The following is a 23,283-nucleotide window of genomic DNA, read 5'->3' as shown; positions in this document are numbered from 1 at the left end:
GTACTAAGCCAAGACTCAGGAGACCTGCCTTCTATTCCTGGTTCTGCCTGCATCCATGACCACTTCCCTTTCAGTAAATGGTGATAGTAATACTTACCTTCCTTTTTAGAGTGTTTTGAGAGGTAGGGGATATCTACGCACTGATCTGGGGGTGTGATTCTCCACTCAAGGAGACATACTTGCACTAGCTGTTGTTGTCAGTTGTTGGCTGCGTGTGCGTGCTCCCGTGTGTGTACCGTCCTAGCTCCGCCCAGATAACCGAGACACCACTCCACGATGGAATGATTCAACATGACCACGGAACAGCTGAGCAGCGAAGGCCCCTGGCCAGGTTTATTGTGAGCAGGCATGGTCCTAGTATCCTGTAGACTCCACAGGAGCACTGACACACACATGCTTGTTACAATGGTCCTGGCTCAGTAAACGGCGGGACTTTCCGTTTCGCCCTAGGCTAGGCAAAGAGATTTCCTCTGAGACCCTCCTTTGTACATGGATACAAACAAATTACGTATTCCCCTCTGACGTGTGTAGTTGCCACCTCCTGGTGTGCCGAGGTACAATCCATTACCTTGTACCGGCTGGTTCAGTCAAAACCTCTCTATTCATCATATTAACAAGACATGTCTATCCATTCCAGTGTCATTTGGAGAGGCCAGTGAGCCCTCGGTATTAGGATGTCCTGGTACCTTTCTGGAACGTGCTTGTGCCTGGTACCTCTTTGGAATGTGTGTTCGTTATACCAGCTCTGTTCTTGCCACTTGCTGGGAGCCTGCCAGTGTTCACAGCATAACTTCTGCTGACTTTGCTTGATAGCAGACTTGACCATTGTTTTAGCTCAGGCCACAGACCTGGCCTGTTATGCTCGGTCTCGTGTCTCAGGCTCTGTCTACTGCCGCTGTCATGGAGCTAGAGCACTACAAATAGAGTGTAGCCCTGACCATGTGAGTGCCGGGTGGGCTAACTGCCCTGAGACCATGCCTAGCAGCTCAGCTGGGCACGTCCTCAGGCTGGGAATCACACTCCCAGCTTGAAGTGCAGACATGCCCTGTGAGCTGAAGGGGGCTATATAGCCTCTAAGTATTATTACAGAGGAAAGGTTTACAGTGTCAGCGCAGAGGCATGAGCACAAGCCCACCTTTCTCTGCTGACCCTTCGCCTACATCTTGTGCTTTCCTCAACCACCTCCTTTCCTACTGTAGGAAACCAGCCACTTCTTGTATTGTTTGCAAAGGTGACTTGCTGCTGACGGAAAGCACTAGACTGGAATGCTGTAGAAATATTAGCTTAATTGATTGCCAGCTGGCCCAGGCACCAAATATATTCTACTCCAGAAAGCAGATTCCTGTAGTGAAAGAAAAAAACATGCTATCAATCCAGGCAGCAGAGAAGAGAGACAGGGCTTGACTGAGGCAGCATGTAAAAGCAAAGGGAAAGTAGGAGAGAAGCGAACTTTAGTTCAAGTGGTGGCTGTAACTTTCTCATTGTTGCACCCTCTTTCCCTGGCTTATCCCGCTTTCATTTCAGCTTGTTATAGCTATTATAACTATAGCTATTATAAGTGGTCAAAGATGAAAGAGCCTCAGAAAAGCTTGGACCAGCTGCACAATGGCTCATTTTAATGAGAATAGCAATAAACTATTAACTTTTACATGAAGGTATTGCTTTAACTTTCCCACTTATTTCACAGACAGGGAATAAGTTTAAAAGATGGATATTCTCATGGAGGCTCATGAAATGTCACTTTGTTTCTTTCTAAAGAAATCACAATTTCAAATCGACTTTACAAATCATAAAGAGGTACAGGTAAAATCCAAATAAGAACTGAGGTCCTCATGCATTTCCTGGGCATTGTATGCAGAAGTGAGGCATCAAAATGAGACAACTGAAAAGTTCCACTGAAGTCCAGAGTTCTGAAATCAACTTGTCCCTGCTCTGATGATAAACAGATGCGTTCACTCTCTGGGTCTGTCAGTCCAGCACCGTCACAAGCACTAAGGTCTCTTACAGTAAAGACACTAACAATACAAATTGTGCGAAAGTTTCATACAGAGGCTGGGTCTAGTCTTGTTCGGAGACACGGGCATGGACAACATCGTGTTCTCCCAAGCTCTCAGCACCCACACCTCTAGTGGGAGGTGAAGATGGAGGAAAAATTCCTTCTAAAGAAGGATAGAACACAGGGCTCGTTTTCCGGAAATATTGCTGGCAACCCAGAGTCATGCTGAACATGATAGGGTAACATTGACTTCCAGAGAGCCTCAGTCTCCAAGGACCAGCTATAAAAAAGGTGCATAAGCACCTAAAGATGTAAATAGGTGCTTACTCAAACTCTCTTTTGAGGGTCACTTTTCAATATCTTACAACTTCTGCAGCTATTTGTTAAACGAGTTGCAAGCAAAACTGTGCACATAATTTGCAGAAATAATCCTTAGGATCCCTCATGCATAGTTTGTTATTCCATGACCATCAGAACCAAGGAATGTGAAAATTAGGCATGCAGTTTCATACAAACGGGGCATATATTTGCATGCTTAATAGCAGTTGAGCTATTTGCCAGAGACCCAAACTAAAAATCTCCTCTCCTCTATCACTGGCCTATCTGCTGGTAGTAAAAACTCCGCACAAATGACCAGCTGTTGCTCCACAATTATAGTGCCTGCGTGTACAAATCTGGCACACAACTGTGTGCATTTTCACACACAACTTGTTGAAAATATGCTCTATATTTCACTTTTTTTCTGAGCTATCTTACTCCTCTTACAGCGGATGAAGACATCTTTAGAAATGATTCTTCCTCCCTGTCTTATCCAATATCTTCTGCATCTCCTGTCGTTTTTATTAAACCATCGAAGGACCTTTGCTCTGGAACAGACTTTGTTCTTTGAAAGTCTCATCTGCACCTGCTGCTCGTTCTGCACCTGAAGTCACAATCATGCCTTTGTGACCACACAGTCGTCTCCACGGTAACCACTTCCTTTGTTTCCCCCAGCCTTTTCCGGACAGGCAGCTCACTCTGTAACATCCCCTCCGGGGGCTTTGGTGCAGATGAAAGCCGTGAGCTGCTGTGATCTCACCAATCCCGGATCCATCCCCTCACAACACACTGATTCAACCGGTCTTTACATTGAACACACATCATTAAACAGCAGATATTGTTGAGCAGAGTGAATCCTCCTTAACAACTCCTTGAATTGAGTAAATATGCACCAGTCATTTTATTCTCCCTCCAAGTTTACAGCGGAAATCCAAGTTTAGATACTGGACACTGCTGAACAAAGCAGGCTGCCGGAGTATACTTTTGAAATGCCTTATCACAAGCCAATAGCAAATTAAACTACAATAAATTAAAGCACACACAAACTTTATTAAATAGGGTTAAATTAAGAGAGGAGTTGTAGCTAGGAATACAAACGAAAGGCCTGATCCTGCTAGGTACCATTGAAGTTAAGAGTGCTCAGCTCCTTCCAGCCTAGACACTATCTGACCCCAGCTCATGGCGTGTGCGTATTCTCTGGTAATAGAAAATGTACCGTATTGGCAGCTCTTTACAAGCAAATGCATGCATATTTATTTCAGATTGAAATTTCAGTGTTCCAGGAAAATATCAGCAATTTGTCCTGTTATTTATATCTCACTTCTTGCAGCACCATGATCTTAATCTGAGGAGGAGAGAAAAGGGGGAGGGGGTACTACTTTGAAATATCAGGAATGAGGAAGAATCATGGAGGACTGGTGATGTCTATGCAGAGGAACTGGGAATAGAATAGGAAGAGAGCAGGAAATGAATGATGAAGAGTGGAGGTTGCTTTCCCAGTGGGTGGTTTGAGAAGATCTCATCTGTGGAAGCAAGAGCAGATTGGAATGGGTCGCTGGGGGTCTTTTGAGTATGAACAGCTTCAATAGATATGCGGGGGAGAGATTAGAAGACTGCTGGTTTTCTAAAGGATGGGGTAACCTTAATTGAAATCGGAACCCTGAGCATCCCAAATTCAGTGTGAGCAAGGAGATATACCCCCGACTGATTTGCCACATGGTGTATTTTGTACTTCTTTGTGGTGGGCCTGTCATCTTGTCCGGCTCTTTTCCCTTGTCTATTAATTCCTACTTTAATAACTCTCATAAATTAATATGTTCACCAAAGGGTTCCTTCCAGATTGGCTCCATAGTGAAATGAGTGGTACTAGAATCCAATTAGGCACAAAGAGAGAGTCCCATCTCCATAAAAGCAGGGCGCATAGAGAATGTAGGCAAACACACATGCTACGGAAAGATGCTAGATTACACAGGGGTCAAGTGGCATTAGTTGCTGCAAATTTGTATTTATCCCAAGGCGGAGGTGGAGCAATTTGTGTTCATGACAACCCCAGAGATCAACACTCTTTCAGGGTCACGTAAGGTAAACTCGTGCTGATTAAAGTAGTTCAGACACTTGTTAAGTTATTCTCCTTTGTAGTACACTGCGAATGGCACAAATTTGGAGGCACAGAGATCCTTGTATTGTATTTATGGGGTTGCCACCAAGCCTGTGAACCCTAAACAGATGTGTCAAATAGACTTCTGCAAATGTACTCAAAAGTAGTGAGCTTTGGCTTTATATAGCACCCTTAATACCTCAGATATCCCGCAACATTTTACTAAGGGTATGTCTACACTGATGGCGGCAAATTTGCCACCGTCAGAGCGATTTATCTGGATCGATTGAGTGGAAGTGAAGATCCGCTCAATCTATTTGGAGTTTGATTTAATAAAACCACTTCCCCAAAAAGCATAGCGCTGCGTCGACGGGTACGTATTGCCCATTGGCACAGTGCAGTGGAGATGGTGTGCTAAATGGAAGTTACAAAGTCGACAGGAGTTATGAAAGCTACTCTGCATAGCTTGCGTAACTCCAGTTGACTGCCGTCGAATTTAGCCAGCAGTGTATAGAACAGGCCTAAGTAATGCGGGCTATCCTGGCAGAGCCACAATTATACAGACAAAGAAGCCACCATCCTGTATGCAGATTCAGCTCATGCGCAACTCAGGTCATCGGAACTTGTTTCTCACCAAAAGAGGGCATGTTGGCCAAGAGTCTCCATCCTTTTTTCAGACCTGACATAAGAGCTTTAATTGCCAGTTGTCATCCCCCTGAGAGACAAGCAAAACAGACCTCACTTTAACCTCTCATATGAAGGTTGAATTCCCTACAAGTCTGATGACCTCTGACCTCTTTGACTAATGCTGCGGGACAACTCTGCAACCCAAGGGCTGAATTCTGGTCTGATTTACATCCACTGGGGCTGCACAGTTGTTTAAAATTTGCATATAATGCCATAGGGATGCCTGGGTTCAAAACTGAAGCTGACCAGCAATATGTGAGCTGGATAAGTGAAATGCAAAGGGAAAGGTGAAAAGTAAATTAGATTTTAAAAACAACTGTAATTGTAACACAAGAAAGACAGTTTCATAGTATGTATGTTGTGTTCTTTGTAGCATCCCTTCAAATAGCAGCTGCAGCTCCTGTATGACTTGGTGATTCTATGAACTGAGATTAAGCTTCTGGTCTCTTTGGATATCAGTATCACCATTACCTGTTTATAAACCCAGTTTGGTAGCATTTCGCATACATTCTGACTGCTCTAGGAAGGGTTAATTTGTTTCCTCAAGGGTAAAAATAAAAATAAAAACACCAGAGAGTGAGTGACTAAACTCACAAGAGTTCAAGCCCCTGGAAATAGTTCATGAAAAGCCTCCTAGTTCCTAGAAGACTGTCTTATTAAGTTTAGATATGGTGTTAATAAACTCACTAGTACTGTGCACACACAATTTATCTATTAGACTCAATGCTACATTTTGGAGAGATGGAAAGGAAGCTTCCAAGAAGCTTATAGTTAGACATATGTTAAAGTTCAAAGGCTCTGGTTACAATTCACTGGATTACAGATAAATCAGGCAATTTCCATAGAGCCAATCATACAGCTATATTCAGAAAACAGATACTGACCCACCCAACTGCCTGGTCTTAAGAACCGCATTGGACAAAACTTGTTAATTATTTGGTGTGACTACCTCAAGCTCTCAGGCAGCTTCTAGATCTGGACACTGTAATTTATCCCAGCCTATAGATTTCCCTGTAGCAACCATCTAAATCAATGCAGAAATGGCTTTGAACATGATGGAGTGTCGGGGTTTACCTTGCACTGTGAGCTGGATTATTTTTTCATTTTTCAAGATTAAGTGGCTATGTTGAGAAGTCTCAGGCCATAGGTTGGCATTAAATTACTTCATTCCATCTCAGTTTTGCATTGGCCCATGGCACTTGTCAGATATATAATTCGTCCCCCAACTCTCTTTGATTTGGCCAGTGATACCTTAACTATTGTTTTGGCTAAATAAATCCAGGTTTTAAGAGCGATCAGTCTTATAAAGAGTGCTTTGTGCCAAACATACTCCCACTCAATACACATGCTTCTAGTAATTTTCCTCCCTTGCTTTCCTTACTGCACATAAATGGCTTCTGCTTTGGGTTCAGTAGTGTACCGTAGGCTGTGTTAATGAGCAGTAGCTGTTGAAACTGAAGGCACAAGAAGAAAAGAGAGACCTTGGTATATCTTCCCCATGTCCGTTCCAAGGGAAAGCAGAGGAATGATTATCCCAGCCAGCCAACCTCCTGCCATGGAAAACAAAGAGGTGACTGGCCAGGAGTGATCACGAGAACAAAACTAATGGAGAATGATACTGTGATCCTACTTACTTATATAGCAGAGGTGTAGGTTGTAGCACCATCTTGCTCTCTTTATTCAACACCTAGGGTATGCGCCTTTAACAACAAATCCCATCTATTGATGATAGCACATCTACAGAGGTGACTACCAGTGGCTGCTAAAGTTTGCCAGCTACTCGAGTTACTTTTAGCTCTTTCGACAGTCTATTAAATGATGTCCGTAGTACAGGTTCATGGGCCCAGAGGCACGATGGACTCCAATAAAGGCTGTTCCAAACGAAATATGTTGCTGTAATGAAATGTAACGTGAGAGCATACAATGTATAGCAGGCTACTTGGTCTTTAATATTTCATCTGTCTGATCAGCAGGGTTTGTGGTAAACGTAAAGCTCTGGTGCCCTACTGTTTAGGCACAAATAGAGCTGGTAACCTTGGCCAAAGCCTATTGGTAAAAGGAGATAGCGGAGAATGTTAAGGTTAGGAGCACCCAGGACTTATTTTTCCAAAGAGGTACTGCAGCTGCTTCTTCTGGAACCTCTTCATGAGAATTTGTTTGCAAAGTAACAGGCATGGTATACGCTGCAGCTGCATGAATGCGGATGGGCATACACCTCTCCACATCTTAGGCAGAGGCTTCCTGGAGCTGATAAAGAGACAGATGTCAAGGACAAACCCAGGGCTCTTGCACATACGTGTGCACACACAGCACGTGTGCAAGGCCGAAAGAGCATAGTCCACTCGCACCAGTAGCCTATCCCACTGGAAGCTCAGTGCTATAATTGGAGAAGCTACTGCCATCTCACTGTCTCCCACCTTCCCTCTGAATCATTATTGGATTCTCTGCAGCTGGCAGCGCTGGAGAGAAGATTGCTTTATTTAGAATTAAACTGAGCAGCACTGTCAGGCCTGATGCAGGCTCTTAATGCTTAGCTCCTCCAGAAGGGTAATTTGCATCAGACTAATATACTTTAAACTGGTTGGAGTGGCTGTACCCAGGTGTACCCAGACCATTCCTCCAAAGTGGCAACCAACTTCTTTCCCTACTGCTGAAGAAGGCTTCTAAATCCCACAGGCTCCCTGCTTAGAGGTGGGCCCACTATGCACATCCTTCATTAGTGCCCTATGAGGCTGACACTGAATAGTTAAACTAATGCAGCCTTTGTCAGCAGCACCCACCTCAGCTTGAGACATCATAGTCATAGCCTCAGCACCCAACTGTGGTGTTGCAACATGCTTGTAAAGCTTGCGTTGTGCACTCTTTTAGTGGTTGATGGACATGAAGGATAACAGCCTACTGCTACCAGCAAGTGGAGTAACTCTTTTAGCTCAAATGTTAGAGGTCAGTGTTTTGATATTGGGCAGCCTAGGTACAAACCCAACAGATCCCTCCTCATCGGCAAAGTCAGTACAATATTTGATATTGACCTGAGGTGGCCGAGGAGCCCCTCAATAGCAGTGGACCTAGTAATAACAACAACCACCAAGAGAAACACTAGGACACACAAGCAGAAATACCGCTAAACTCTGCATTTGACTGACTTTCCCATATGGCCTCTGGAGCTCTTGCTCCCTCACTTCCCACCTCCTCCACTACATGAAAAACTGGTAAAGGAAAAAGGATATTTTTTTTCCCCCTTCACAGCTTCTTCTGAAGTTGGGCAATCTTAATTTAATATTTTGCGGCAGGATACAACCACAGTGACATGAAAATAACCAGGAGCAGCTGGTTTCTGCATTGCCAGCAGGCAGTAGTTTGCCTTGTCTGTAAAACAGCTGGAAGGTAAACGCTGTCACAAGGAGTAATTCGGGCTATCCAGGGCAAGGCGCTGTTCCTTCACAGGAACACAGAGGGCTACCTGCAGTGTTCTTGCCTTCTGGCCTTCATTGCCAATGCTCTGATTAATAACATCCCAAACCACTTGATGCGTTATTGATTCAAAATTCAATAAAAGGGCTAGAAAAGCCACGCAATTTCTCTCTTAAAAATAAAAAGTAACACCATGTTTTCAGGCAGGTTAACGAGGTGTGTAAGTCTTTTCCCAGAATTGGTCTTTCTCTCTGCAAGGATGGGTCAGGAGGCTTTGTCGTCTTGCATCCCTTTAGCACAAGGAGAACCCAGCGTGTAACCCCACTTTTCCTTGCTGGTTACAAACAAATTGTGTGACTTGCGTAGAGTACACGGCAGGACAGTGCCTAAACCTGGGTAAGGGGAAAAACCTCTTGTGTGACATCATGATACTGTGTTTCCAAGATGACGCTCTGCTAAAGGGGAAGTAAAAATAGGGCTCTATGTGCTCTTTTTTGTTTTCTTTATGATGGATTAAAAACAGGTCTGTACGTTTCTCCTCCCCCCACCCCCAGCTTGTTTTTCACCTTAGAAAGGCAGGTCTTTGTGAAAGGAACTATGACAATTGGAGAAGTTATGACCTCACAAGCCATAAGAGATTGAAACCCAAGGCACTGAGTGAGGAAAAAGGAATTTTCAGCCCGCCTGCTCAACATTCCATTTATTTTCTCTTTGCTCTCTTCACCCCCTAGGACATTCCAAAGCCTATGAATACTTGGGGGGAAAGGCCACTTTGTCAGGCATTCAGCGAGAGTGTGAGATTTCGCAGTATACATCTCCTAAGGGGTCATCCAGCAATAACAAAATCAGACACGACCTTCCTGATATGTCTAAGGATAAAAACGAGCAGGAAAAAAACCTTTAAATATACTTAGATTGTAAGCTCTTTGGGCCAGGAACTTTTTGTTCCAGTTTTTCCACAGCTCATAACTGGGGCTTCGACTGGCAACTGCAATACACATAATTAAATTTAGTGTGTGGGTGTAATATTTTGCTTTATACAAAGGAAGCAAACACCACTTTAGTAAAAAGTTTATAGATCACATTTAAGAGATTCTTTTTTTTTTTTTTTTTTTTTTTTTTGCTTTTACCAAAGATGTGTGACATTCACCTCTCCACACATAGTGCTTAAGTAACAGAGCTTTGTGCAGGAAACAGGAAATCAGGTGAGGTGTTCCAGAAGAGACAGGGAAGTATTATTGCCATTGTACAAAATACTAGTGAGTTCTGATCTGGAATTCTGTACTCACTTTTGGTCACTCATGTTCAAAAAATATTAATTCAATTTAGAACAGATGCCAAGGTAGGCTAATAGGATGATCAGGGGAATGGAGAGTCCATCTTTCATAGATTCTTGGGCCATTGTGATCATCTAGTCTGACCTCCTGTAGAACACAGGCCAGAGACCTGCCCCAAAATAATTCCTAGAGCCTTTCTTTAGTAATAATAATAATAAAAAAAATCCAATCTTGATTTTAAAATTGCCTGTGATGGAGAATCCCCCACTCCCCTTGATAAATTGTTCCAATGGTTAATTATCCTCATTGTTTACTTGCATTCTTCTTCAAGAGATTTTACAAGTATTAATGTGGAAGTGTCTAATAAACGCTTTTATGGACTCAGTTAATATTAATAAGAGCAGTCTTTTCCTGCAGACAATAAAGCAGTAGGAGAATTTCAGAGATTTTTTTCTCTAAAGAAGTTGATTTTTAAGCAATGCCAAAATACTCCCGCAAGAGTAGTGTGTTAGAATTTTAAAGGGGTCCAAGAAATCTAATGCCAAGGAACAAGAAATATGTTAGAAACAATTGGAGTCTCTGCAGGCTTCATTCAGCTCAGTTACATCTAAACAATGTATTGAAGAAGTGTGATGAAAAAGGCCAAAGTGCTTAAGTGGATTGTAGAGAAGAAGCCCAATCAGTAAGCAAAACTGTTCAGAACTCTCAACAACCCATGGAGGTGGGGAGGGAAATTGGGGGAAATCTATTTTAAAAAAAAAAGGGGGGGGGAGCAGAAGGCAGCTAAAAAAGAGCGGAGGAGTCAAAAAAAATTGAGCATTAATCCACAGAGAATATTTCAACAAACACTGAAAGACTTGCTCACAGTAGCCAGAGCAAATGGTGAGAGAGAGAGACGCACTCACACACAGGGATGGGGTGTGGAGAGAGGGTTAACAGGAATCCAGAAAAAAAGCTTCTGTTCTAGGACTGGTTGAAAATTATCAATCAAAACTGTTCTTGGTGGAAAACTGACGTTTTCATAAGTAAGTTTTTCCTCAGAAAGTGTCTGATTTCCACAGAAAATTTTGAATTTTCACCAAAAAAACAAAAAAAAACAAACCCAAAAACCAAAAAACCCCCAAATCAAAACTTTTCACTTGTTGGCTAAAATCTTCTGTGTTCAGTTTTTTTTTTTACCAAAACTCTAAAATTTTCCACAGGGAGGAAAACATCCAACCAGCTCTAATATTCCATTGCAAAAGAATTCATAGGGCTCTATTACATGTGAGGCTGTCTGGAAACAAAAGCACCCATCTAAGAGAGCCTAATTTGATATGTTTGACTGGGGATCGGGATAGTTCTTGCAGAGCTAATTTGCTAGGGCCTTATGGGTGCTACAATGCCATCTTTACTTGCAGTATATAATTAATCTAGTAGATTATGTCTGTGCTGTACAGAAGTCTAGGTACGGTATGGTGCCTGGCAAACAAAAAGGAGACAGTTGCAAATCAAGCTGCATGGAAGTCTGTCTGTTTGTGGCTATGATTGTTTTCTTCAATAAATGCTTCCTGGGTTAGAGGGACGGTGATTCCATATTTCCTGACAGCTACTGAGAGAAATGCAGGAAATAAGATACTGACATTTCCCAGTGCCATTGAATAAGTTCCCCTCCGAGGATTCTTAGCTGCAGTAAGGAACTGTGCACAGCCAGTGAAGAACAAGTTTTTGCATTCATTAAGGTATCTGGAAAGTACCAGCTCCTGGAAAGCCCCGTTTCTGTGTGGCCCCTGCTCCAGTAGGAGTGGGTTCTGGCTTACATTTGGGTTCCTTCAGCCAGTGGGTTTTTGTTGTTGAGGTTTCTCAGTTGGAGGACACATTAGTCTGTGTAGGCATCTAGTAGCCCTTTATTAATGTACCTGAAAGCTGTACAGAATGCACTGTTCTGTTTTTTGTATGCTCACATATAGTTTATTTGCATGATGGCACTTGAGCGTAAAGCCAGTGGTCTAGAACTTACCAGGAAATATTTTCTCAAGAAGTTTTAGTAAAAACAGAATTTTTTAATTGAAATTATTTGTGGAATCTTTCATATTTTCATCAAAAAACTGAAAACTGATTCCTTCTTCTTCCTCTCCCCCAACAATAGAAAATTTTTCAGGATTCTTTTTAACCAAAACCTGAAAATTTTCTGTGAAAACAGAAATTTTCTCATGAATGTTCCCATTTAATCAAAAAGGCATTTTTCATCCTCCCCTCCACACCCCCCCCCCCCCAAAAAAAAAAAAAAAGTTTTACAAAAATGTTTTCACTAGCTCTGCAATGGGCATTAACTAGAGCCTTCTTTTTCTGCAGTTCCTGAGGATTCAGAACCTGTTACCCACTGCCCCCTTCACCCTCCTGAGAGGGAACTGGGAAGCCTTGGCCTCTATCTACTGCCCCTGCAATTTCCTTTTTCTCATTGTGCAGTTTCTGTAATTTCAATTCCCTTCTATTCTCCCCCATGGCTTTTAAACTCAGATCTACAAGTGTGGGATCTCCGAAGGTCTGTCTCTTATGGACAGCTCCTGTCATCCATCTCCCAGACTCCTAGAATCAGTACCCTCCTCCAAAGAGCTGAGCCCTCAGGGCTGACACCTTCAGATCTTGTCCATTGTTCCATCAGAATGAACATCCCGTGCTCCAGATAACAGAATTATGTATGGGCTCTGAGATGCATTCTAGGAAAATTAGCAGTGAAAATGTTAATAAAGCAGATACAGGTGGTAAGAAGTTGTGGGGGGAGAGAGAAGAAATCTAAATACATTAATTAGTTCCACCAATTCAGGGGAAAGAAATGTGATTAAATAATTCATCTCTAAGGAGATTTGGGTCTTGTCCTCTGGATTTCACTCATCTGCAGGAACAAAAGGCAATTTCTTACACCAGTGATTTGTATGGCTTGGCTGGCTTATGTGGGGAAAATAAAAGAGTGAGCCAGAGAAAAGAAGAAGAAAAAAATTCTTCAAGTTTAAGCTGCCAGGCACTGGAACTGGCAGGCAGTGAGTGAGTAAATGCAGTCCGAGGTAGACAATATCTTTCTCCTAGTGCGGGAGAAAGGAGAGGCTTATACGGCTGCTGTCAGTGCTGCCTTTTCTGGGACTGGAGAGCATTTGGTCATTCTCAGGCGGGCATTTCTCATCAGCACTAAATGCACCCAAATAAACAGAGAAAATAGCACTTGCATACTAAAGAAAAAAGGGAAAAAGTCAACAAAGTAGTTTTTTTCTTCTGCCTCCTTTGGGAACTGAACTCTCGATGGGCTGAACTGTCAATGGTGTCTGGAAACAGTTGCTACTGGTTGCACAAAAGGAGATGCACTTACAAAGCTTGAATAGGCAAAGTCTAGATCGTAGTCAAAAGGACAAGTTCTCTGTAGCCAATTCAAATAAATATTGCAATTTGGAATAAAACAGACTCTGATCCAACACACCCCTACCGACGAGATTTACAAACCCCAAAGTCTCCCATTTTGCCCAGCATTGCTTGTTCAAGGCATTTCAAGAGGCCAATTGCATATAGCGCTGCAAAATGTAATGAACTCTAACTGGAATCTGAGCAGAGCACTGTAGCTAATGTCAGCTACTATTCCCTGAATGCCAAACTTGAGTCTGACATGCAGTGGGGTATGGACTATTTCTTTTCAGATTGTGACAAGTTTGGTCTCTCACAATCAACATCAAGAAGACAGAAGTGATGTACCAGCCTGTACCAGGGACAGCTTATATAAAGCCTCCTATCACAGTGAGTGGCCAAATCCTCCAGGCAGTGGACAAGTTCACCTACCTCGGCAGTGCACTGTGGCATGCAGTTCACATCGATGATGAAACCAGCGCCAGAATTGCCAAAGCAAGTGTGACGTTCAGCAGACTACGTGCAGATGTGTGGGAGTGAGGAGGCATTAGTCAACAAACAAAACTGAAGGTCTACAAAGCCATACCAACGTTGCCAATTGTAATGTATGCAGGCGAAACCTGGACGGTGTACAGATGTCATGTTATGAAGCTGAATCACTTTCACATGGGCAGGATAAGATGGCAAGACAAGGTCCCAGATACTGATACTCTTGATGCCCAAGATACTCTTACGGGCAGGTATTCCAAGCATCCGTGCTCTATTGATGAAATCACAGATGAGATGGCCAAGCCACATCACCAGAATGTCCAGTGAGCAACTGCCACAGAAGATCTTTTATGGTGAGCTGAAGGAGGGATGACAGCACTCTCCGGGAGCCCAGAAGAAGATTTCAAAGACTCTCTCAAGTTATCCTTGAGGCGTTTCAACATCGACCCAGAGTTCTGTGAAGATCTCGCTCAGGATTGTTCTACTTGGCGAAGTCTCATCCATACTGGAGCTGCAGTTTATGAGCCCAGGAGAACTACTGAGGCAGAGAAGAAGCGCCAGAAGTGTAAATCTCATAACAGCAGCATGTTCGCTGTTAACCAAGTGACCCATAGCGGCATCTCTTGTTCAGTGTGCCACAGGCAGTTCAAATCTCAAATTGGCCTGATCAGCCACTCACGTGTTCACAGAAACCCAACCAATCAGTGATGTCATGATCATCTTCGAACTCGAAGGAAGAACAACAGCTCCTCTTCCAAAATGCACCCTGGGATCTTTAATCCAGCTCAGATTCTGTCAAGTGATTCTTCCCAATTGGCTTTAAGTGTATTAAAACTAGTTCAGCTGAGAATTATTAAAATCACACCAAAAATTCAGAAAATGATTTTAAAGGTGACCTGCCAATCGTGCAGGTGTTTGGAATAGTAACGGTTCTGATTGAAAGCTGGCCTGACCTTTAATAAGAGAGGGGAAAAGAAGAGGTTATCTATCTACTCTCTGGAGACCTTCACATTTTCTTCTTAATGGGACACGGTGCTTGACAGATGGCACTCTAGTGAGAAGCTTCTTGTAAATTCAAGTGCGGGCGCTGGTGCTTATACAAGCCAGTGAGTCTATTTTCTTCCCTTGTTTGCTGGTTGAGCGGGCTGCCACTCAGACTGATGACTCAACATTTTGTCAGGGTTGGCATCCGGGCTCTAATTTCTCTGCAGCATTTTGCATGAGGCAGCCTTGCCCCCAAACAGTCATTTTCATGGACCTCAACCGGCTTGGATTGCACATCAAGAAGCGGGATTGGAGTGAAAAGCAGAAATATGGAAAATAGACCAGACAAATACAGAGAGGAGACCTGTGGGCTGTGTAGAATGCTCGAGAGAGAAGTAACAGGTATACAAATGGTATAAATGGGACAAAAGCCTTGTGGGCAGCTACTGTCAAAGCTGACAGCAGCACCAGAGAGCAGGGATAGCTCAGGTTTCCAAGCAGAGTGGCAATTTAGACCTGTATCGTTCGGCTCTGTTGACCCAAATGACTTGGATGAGACTGAATTAGCTCAAACCTGGGCTTTGACTGACATTTGGAACATGACAGCTGGGTGCAGCTGCCTGAGAAACTTAAGCTGCATACTGAATCCTAGACCACAGGCTGGTCTCTTCTTCTGCTTTCATGTTTGTGTCCCCATCAACTCTGTAAAAGAAAAGAAGGGTGAAGGATATTGTTGTGCAAGGCAAGGAGGATTCTTTGCCCATAGTGCCATGGGATAAAATTCAACTTGTACAGAGGGCTAGCATAGAGCATGTGCACTGTGTGAGTCATTCTAAACCCGTCGGGGACCTGTGCTCCTCACCAAAACACTTGCTTCTGTCTCCCCCTGTGAATGGGTAAAAATGTAACAGGCGGGATGAAATATAAAATAAAATGGGTTATTTGCCAAAAAAAAAAATGCAGTTTGGGGCTGACCAAAACTGTTAAAGAATTCAGGTCAAATTCAGCAAATAGCTTTGGCTGGGAGGAAAAAAAAGAAGATTCCAATAAAAGGAAATTGTTTCTGCCTAAAATCTTCAAAGCTGACTGCCTAAAGTTAGGCACCTAAATCAATATTTAGGCATCTTAATAAATATGGCCCAATTTTGAGAAATGCCAAGCATCTACAGCTCCCATTGAATTTAATGGGGCTTTATCATTGTTATTTTTAGTAGGTTTCATGCAATTTAATAGGATTTGTTTATTTTGTGTTCTTAGCTGGAATTGCTACATGCTGTTAAACGATTTAATAGATTACTCAGGAAGGTCCAGGCCAGGAAAGCACGTAGGCATCTGCTTCATTTTAAGCACATGAGTAATCCCACCGCAGTCGACAAAACTACTCCACTGCTTAAACGTAGGTGCATGCTTAAGTGCTTTGCTGCCTCGGTGCCAAAAGGAGACTCTCAGTGGAGCCCTCCGATACAGTTTTCAGTGGAACAAGAATGAGAACTGTAGCAGTCTGAAAAGTTTAGGCCCAAGGGGTGACATTTTAAAAAATGCCTGTGACTTCGGTGCCTAAGTCCCATTTATTTATCCCCTCAGCTCGACCCTCTGTGCCTTTGCTGCGGGATTTGCACTTCCCCTTCTGTGGTCTGTCATCTTCCTAATGCCTCTAGCAGATTAGCAGCTGAGCAGTGCACTGAACTGTTTTTGGGAGCGGCGCATCCGTCGGCCCAGGTCTTGGCGAGTTGGAGAGAGTTCAGTTCACCTTTTAAAATGTATTTTAAAGTTCTAAACATGCATTCTGAGACATTTTTTAAAGAAGCAGAGAGGCTAAGTAAACATCTCAAATGGGAAAGGTTGGGTTTGTGGTTAAAACGCTGGATAAGTACTCTGGAGACCTGAGTTTGATTCCCAGTTCTGCCACGAACTCCCTCTGTGACCTGGGGCGGGTCACTTAGCCCATCTGTAAAACAGGGGAATTAATGCTTCCTTTGTCTGTCTCGTCTATTTAGACTGCAAGCACTTTGGGCAGAGACTGGCTTTCATTTGTGTGTGCGCAGCACCTAGCATAAATGGGGCACTGACCCGGTTTTCACTCTATAGGCATAGCTGAATATGAATAATAATGATTACATGTGAAATACCAGGAATGACCCCCTCTGTCTGACGTCTGCAGCGATCTGTTCAGTATTGATGGAACATACTTCAGAGTTGAGAGCATCACACTCTTCACCCCTCCGGCTGTGTCTGAGCATTGCAGCACACAACTGTGTAATATCATACACCCTTTGGTTTCAGCCCAGCTTCCCTCCTCAATCTCGTAGAATGTGATCCCCTGTCTTGTTTCTGTGTGCGCTTTGGGATTGCTTGCTCTAAAATTGTTTTTAGTGGGTGTTAGACTTTTCCTTCCCTGTCTGACTGACTGAGCATATGGCACCAGTCAGTATGTGCACAGAGAAATAGCGCATGGTTTGCAGTAGCTGCCTGCTGAAGATCTAAAGGAAATGTTTTAAGTACAATTTTGTGGATAGAGAAAGTGACTTTCCATTTACATTTGTTTGGTTTGAAGCTGGAATTACACGAAGTCATAATATGTGCGATTCTACCTCCATTCCTCTCACAGAGACAATATAACTGAATATGGAATATTCTTCAAAAACAGCCATTTACAAATTGCAGTATATCGCACTTAGCTTTTGCTCACAACAATAAACCTGCTGGAGAAATATATTTATACCCTGGTTTATTATTAATAGCTTAGACTTATTTAGGGCCCTTCACCCTGACACATCCCAGTTGTCTACAGAGAGTATTGTAACAGGGATTACTCACCCATTGCTGAAATGTAGCCACATCTGTGAACACTGAATCCAATCTGTGCCAGGAGCAACACTCTGTACCAATTTAGTGATAACTTCTCCACTTGCAAATGCAAATGAAATTTAAAGAGAATGGACAAATGTTGTTCTCGGTTACAATGATGTCTGTACACTCTGATGTGTCTGCAGTTATGTCAGATTTATACCAGTATAAACCAGAGCAGAATTTTGTTCCAGAAATGTAGTTATCCAAATGGGAATCTGATCAGAACACTGCATATGACATTGACCACTCACTCTTGCAAAACATGCTAGGGAAAATGTAGTGACAACAGATGATAAAGGAATTGGGTTTTATGTCTCATCCAGTGGAACAGCATCATCTAGCACCATGCTGAAGAGTCAGTTCAGTTCTGAGCGTATGTAACTTTAGAAAAAACAGAGCTTTTCAGCATTGTGTATTTCTGTGCAACGCATACTCTCTAGGCCATTAGGCTTCTACATTTCATCCCATATGCTTTTCTCCTCACCGGGCCCTGGTTTGGGATTCTTTGTTTTCTTCACAACAGCTGGAGATATTGCTAATATCTAAAGCAAGGCAGGGGGAGACACTATTTACGCACCTTTAGGTGTAGTGAATTATAGCTATGGAAACACATGTTTCTTCAGGGAAGTAAAAGCCTGATCCAATGCCCATTGAATCAAAGGGAACCTTTCCATTGATAATGGAAACCCTATGAGCTTATTTCTTCCAGTATGGCCAGATATTCAAAAGAGCTCCCCAAAACATCAGGCAAACTTTCAAACGTGCTGAGCGCCCAGCAGCTCCGATGGTGACTCTTATGATCAGATTTCCAGAAAAGCCCAGCTAGCCTCTAAATGGTGGTTCAGCTCTTCTGAAAATCTAGCCCTGATTTTGGGTGCTGAACACTTTGAAAATCTGACCCATAGTCTGTGAACAGCATCGATTTGTATATTTGAGTCTATAGGTATAGATGATCTATGAATCTCCAGCGTTTTGTTTCAAGCGTCCTACTGAACCTTTCCACCAGCATCGCATTACTCTGGGCACATCTCTTCCATGTGATATGTTTTTATCAAGTCAAAGGGCGTGGGGTGGACTGAGTCCCCCTCACTACTTATGTTTATAAAGCTGGCCAAAGACTGGCCGCCTCCTGACGCCGAGCGGCAGGAGAAATCTGATCCCAGGGCTAGAAAAGGTGTGAAATACTTCATCAAAACTCCTTCTTTGTGGCTCCTACCTGAGCGCAAGGCTTTCACTGGATGCAGAGTTAAACTCTTCTGACGTTTTCACCTCAGGGCTTAATTTGTGTGCGCTGTAAATTCTCTTTATCATCGCTTCTTGAGGAGCCATGCAGAGAGGCATACTTTACGCAACGCGTTCCTCCTGTTTCACTAGGGAAGAGCTAGCTATTATTTCCCTCATGCTCCTTTTATTTCCTTCGAAGCACTTCGCTTTCCCTCTTTGCAGTGGAAGCTACCTGCACTTACCAAGGGCCTGCTTCTCCTGTTTTGTGCCCGTCAGCAGTGACTCCACTAAAGTCCGTGCTGCTATGTACCAAGCTCATATACACGAAGGACCTGATTTTAAACAGGTGCTGAATACCTACAAGTCCGTTTCATCTCGAGGGAGTTGCAAACGCTCAGCTCCTCTGAAAGCCAGGTCTTAGAGCTTTCACGCACTTCTGAACAGTAAACCCTGATGTCAAGGGAGCAACTGCAATCCATTTAGCACAGGTTGGAGGCCCTGAGGGAATGGAACACTCAGGTAGCTTCCCCAAGGGAATGAGGAGGCTGAAGGGAACCTTTACCACTCAAACACTAGTTTGGAGCTTAGACTTTGAGATGCCAGATCACCTCTCCCACGGTATTTACTAACAGACTGGAGTTTCTAGTTGTTCCCCTTTCTGACGTGCTGATGTTTGAAATCCATGGAGTGAGTAATGGTAAAAATAATGCCTGGCTTTTATATATATTTATATATATATATATATATAATATAGCATTGCAGACACTGCACAACCTGCCGTCATTTATTCCAGGGAACGTTAACTGATTGAATAGAAAGCAACACCAAGCAGCATTAGATACTAGGGGGATGGAAGCTATAGAAAACGGTATGAGCGATGGATAAAGAAGAGGAAGAGTTAGCTGTCTCAGGGGAGTAACTCCATTTTATGGATCTATACACAGTTGACTAATATATATGCTGGGCTCGCATGTGACATTTCCACAACGTATTAGCCGCACCATACCTATACTGGTATGCAGTAAGCACAAATAGCATTAAGCACAAACATTATAGTTGTTATATATTCTTACTTAGCCTGTGTTTTTCATATAACCCTGATCTCTTGTGCTAAGTATCCATTATCCCTTGCATTCACGGAAGAAAGTTTTGGCTAAAGCAAATAGGAAAGTTGTCAAGACCAGGACAGATGAGTGCTTCACCATAGCAACAGGAAGGGAGTTGGTAACAAACCTAGGAGGCCCCTCCATGCCCTTTGGTACCTGGAATGCATATGTTCAGAACAAGGAGAAAGGGAGTACACCGTGGCCCCAGGGAAGCCAGGTAGAAAGCTGATTGGTTAAATGTAGTTTCAGATGACGCATACAGAACCTTGTACTTGTAAACAGGTAGAGTATAAAAAGATGGCTTTAGTGGGTGTAACTTTGGGAACACATGTTCTGCATAATGTGACTGTCACAATGCTGTATGCGATGGCTTTCCGGAGACTGGTATCATAGAGAACATTTTCCCTGTACTATATTATTATTGGCTTATAGCAATGAACCTGACTGACACTGGTTATTTGGCCTCTTGAGTCTATTTCATTACAAACCAAAGTGTGATCAAGCAATTCGCTGTACAATTTATCAACAATATCCACATGTGATCAGCTGGCCCCGTGGCCACTGAGTCTATGGAAGCCTTTGCCCAGATTTCATTGGGCACTGGATCAGGCCCCAGATAATGACAGACGGGAATGTCCTGATCTCACTTACACTGGTGGAATGCATTAGGAACAACTGCGCTGACTTCATTGAAGTGACTCTGGATTTAGACCAATGTGTGGGATAGAAAAATATATCTGAGGAAGTCATTGACACCTATCGGCAAACCAATGGACTGTGTGGAATGGGTTGGTGGGCCCCACATTTTGGTGGGTAGGTGTCCACATGACACATCACAAGATCCATCGTCATCAGCGGTGGCCTTAGCAGATGGCAGCACGTTGGCAGGGCTGTACGTGGTGTGCCGATAAACAAAGGCCTTCGGTCTCTAGAGCTGGCAAATCAGTGCTAAAATTCTTTGAAATCAGGAAGTGGGGAGGGGACAACTACATTAACGTGTATCTTTCCTGTCCAATGGCAGTAAGTTAAGTGTTGAGCAATCGGCTTTGTGATGCATTGTCTTAATGCTGCAAAGAATCCACTACAGCATTATGGTAGTAGCAGAAAGCACTTTAAGGATGGAAAAAACTATGAGAACGATTGCTAATAAGATTTTATGGATTTATGAATAAAATACATACGCTTATCTTGTTTAATATAGTTTTCCATTTGGAAGCTGATATTAATGTAGATATCCCAATGTTAAGCTGTTCATAAATGATGCAAGTAGTAAAACCTCTCCATTTCTTTCCCTGGTGTATACAAATGCAAGCCTAATTTTGGAATTTAATATACAATAAGGCAGTATAAAAAAGATGAACATCTGTCATCTACCCTGATTCTTAAAGGGTACTGTGACAGGTTGAAAGAGCCACCATGCAGCCTTCATGTTGAAGGTCAAGAATGAGGATTTATTTGTTTTGGTAAGAATTCATTTCCTCTACTTTTTGGTGTAAATTTACTTCTCCAGTGTCTGTCTGGCCCTTTTTGATATGTGAAATTGATGTGCTATTGTACTGGATATAGGAACATATGCACCCAATATGCATCTTTCACCTCTGAAGCACTCGAGTCATTTGCTCGGCTTGAGTGCCTCCCATTATACTATAACTAGCTGAAGAATAGTTGACTGAGCTCCCTGGGAGCAGTGGGTTTTTTTTCTTTTTTCTTGTGAGGATGCATGTTGCAGAAGGGACTTTTCCATTTGGGGTTAAGGAGGAGGACGTGGTGATTACACAAAGTAAAATAGCTTATGCCAAGGCAGACCTACAGCTCTTGATGCTGGGATGTAAGTGGAATGTGGGGCCTGATTTCATGTCATATCCTACCAGAAAAGCTATTTCCCTTGGTGACACACCACACAGGGAACCATATCCCAATGAGCTATGGCTTTAAGGCTACAATCCTGCAAAGAAAATCTCCTGGGTGGAGCCCTGTGCTCAGAGAGAGCCCCACTAAATTTTCTGGGGCTTCTTGCGAGCACAAGAGTCCACCCATGTGCTTCTATTTCCAGGCTTAAAGCCCGACCTAACAAGCCCATGTGACCTCCACTCTTACTTGTTAAATCCAGAGTAAGCCATTAAAGCCAGAGGAATTACTCTGGATTTATGCCGTTGGAAATTAAAGCAAGATTGAGACTACTCTGTGTCTGCTGGGATCAGATCATGCTTGAATAAATTTGCTAAGCACCTGCTATATAACTCATACCTGGCAGAGGTTGCTGAAAGTCAGGGACAGTAAATGAGGCATCAAAGTTAATATTTTTTGACAGTTTTGAGAAGAAAAAAAAATGCAAAATTTAAAAGCAAAACTTCATCTCTTGTCTTTGCTGAGTTTGGCAAAACTTCACCACAAATAGAATTGAACTTCTAACCAGACAAAAGAGAGGAATATTTTTTTTCCTTTTAAATTTGTGGAACTATTGTTATAACTCTTCCTGCTGAAAAACCTGGACTAGTTTTAATGAGATAGGGAGAAAAAATGAGAGAATGTCTGAGCTCTGAATAAACAGACTTAGAGAAGATAAAGATAAAATAGCCCGTTAGGTCCCATCCAGTCCATCTTCATGCTGGATAATTCCCTATGGTCAGTTACAGAAGACATGTATCTAAACCCAACAAATAAGAAAAGCTAAGCTAAACGAGGGGAAAAGACACCTTGTACCCTGCATCACTCATGTGGTCAACAGGAACTTGGCTGTGTTAGTCACCATACTGACTTCTCCCTTTGGAGAACTTGGGTTGTCGTATTGGGGGGACATGAAAGAAATGGGAGCTTTCTTTCTCCAAGCTGTGGTAATCAGGCTTCACTCAGCTCCTGAATAATTTAGGATGTGCCTTTGATTAATTTCATGTGAAAATGGAAACAAAGTTTGCTATAACTATAGGCCCTTGGAAGTATGGATTGTCAGAGAAAATGTGCAAAGCGCTGTCATGAGAGGATTAATTACTTAGATTAAATATTTTATAAGTTAAATAATGTGTATTTTTGGAGACAAAATGGAATGTCATTTTTCCCCCCAAGACAGGGGAAAGTAACTGTATTCACTTCCCATTAAACCCACAGAACCCAGTAATAAAGGAGGATGAATTGGAGCTGTAATTTCCATCTGACACTCAAATCTATATTCCAAGCAGCTTTTCATCTTCTCCCTGTAAGTATTGCTCCAAGCTTTTAAGTTCTTACATCAGTTATGTGGCTTTTTTGGGGGGTGGAGGGAGGAAAGCAGGGGGAGAAAAAAGCCCTGATAATGATGATTGTCTATTACCCCCTTTGAAAGATCTAAAAGGAGATTGGACAATGGAGGGTGTGTTTTTATTATTATTATTATTATTATTAATGCTGTGCAGGATAATGACAGAGAGCGTCAGTGTATCATATTCCTTTTTTTATTTTATAGAAAAAAAGTCTGAAGTTAATTTGAGGCACTGG

General features: G+C 42.7%; 1 long non-coding RNA gene across 1 annotated transcript in view; it reads left to right on the top strand.

Annotated features, from left to right (window-relative positions):
- Window positions 1-23,283, top strand: part of LOC137160245 (uncharacterized) — a 155,981-nt gene that overhangs the window by 119,073 nt on the left and 13,625 nt on the right. Inside the window, exon 2 of the long non-coding RNA XR_010921821.1 lies at window positions 22,918-23,005. This is a non-coding gene — a long non-coding RNA (uncharacterized lncRNA). The remainder of the gene's footprint in view (window positions 1-22,917; window positions 23,006-23,283) is intronic.

Source organism: Emydura macquarii, unplaced genomic scaffold (assembly GCF_026122565.2).
Source record: "Emydura macquarii macquarii isolate MOO-44397 ecotype Brisbane River unplaced genomic scaffold, CSIRO-AGI_Emac_v2 contig_2184, whole genome shotgun sequence".
NCBI lineage: Eukaryota > Metazoa > Chordata > Testudines > Chelidae > Emydura > Emydura macquarii.
This window is presented reverse-complemented; position numbering and strand designations above follow the sequence as displayed.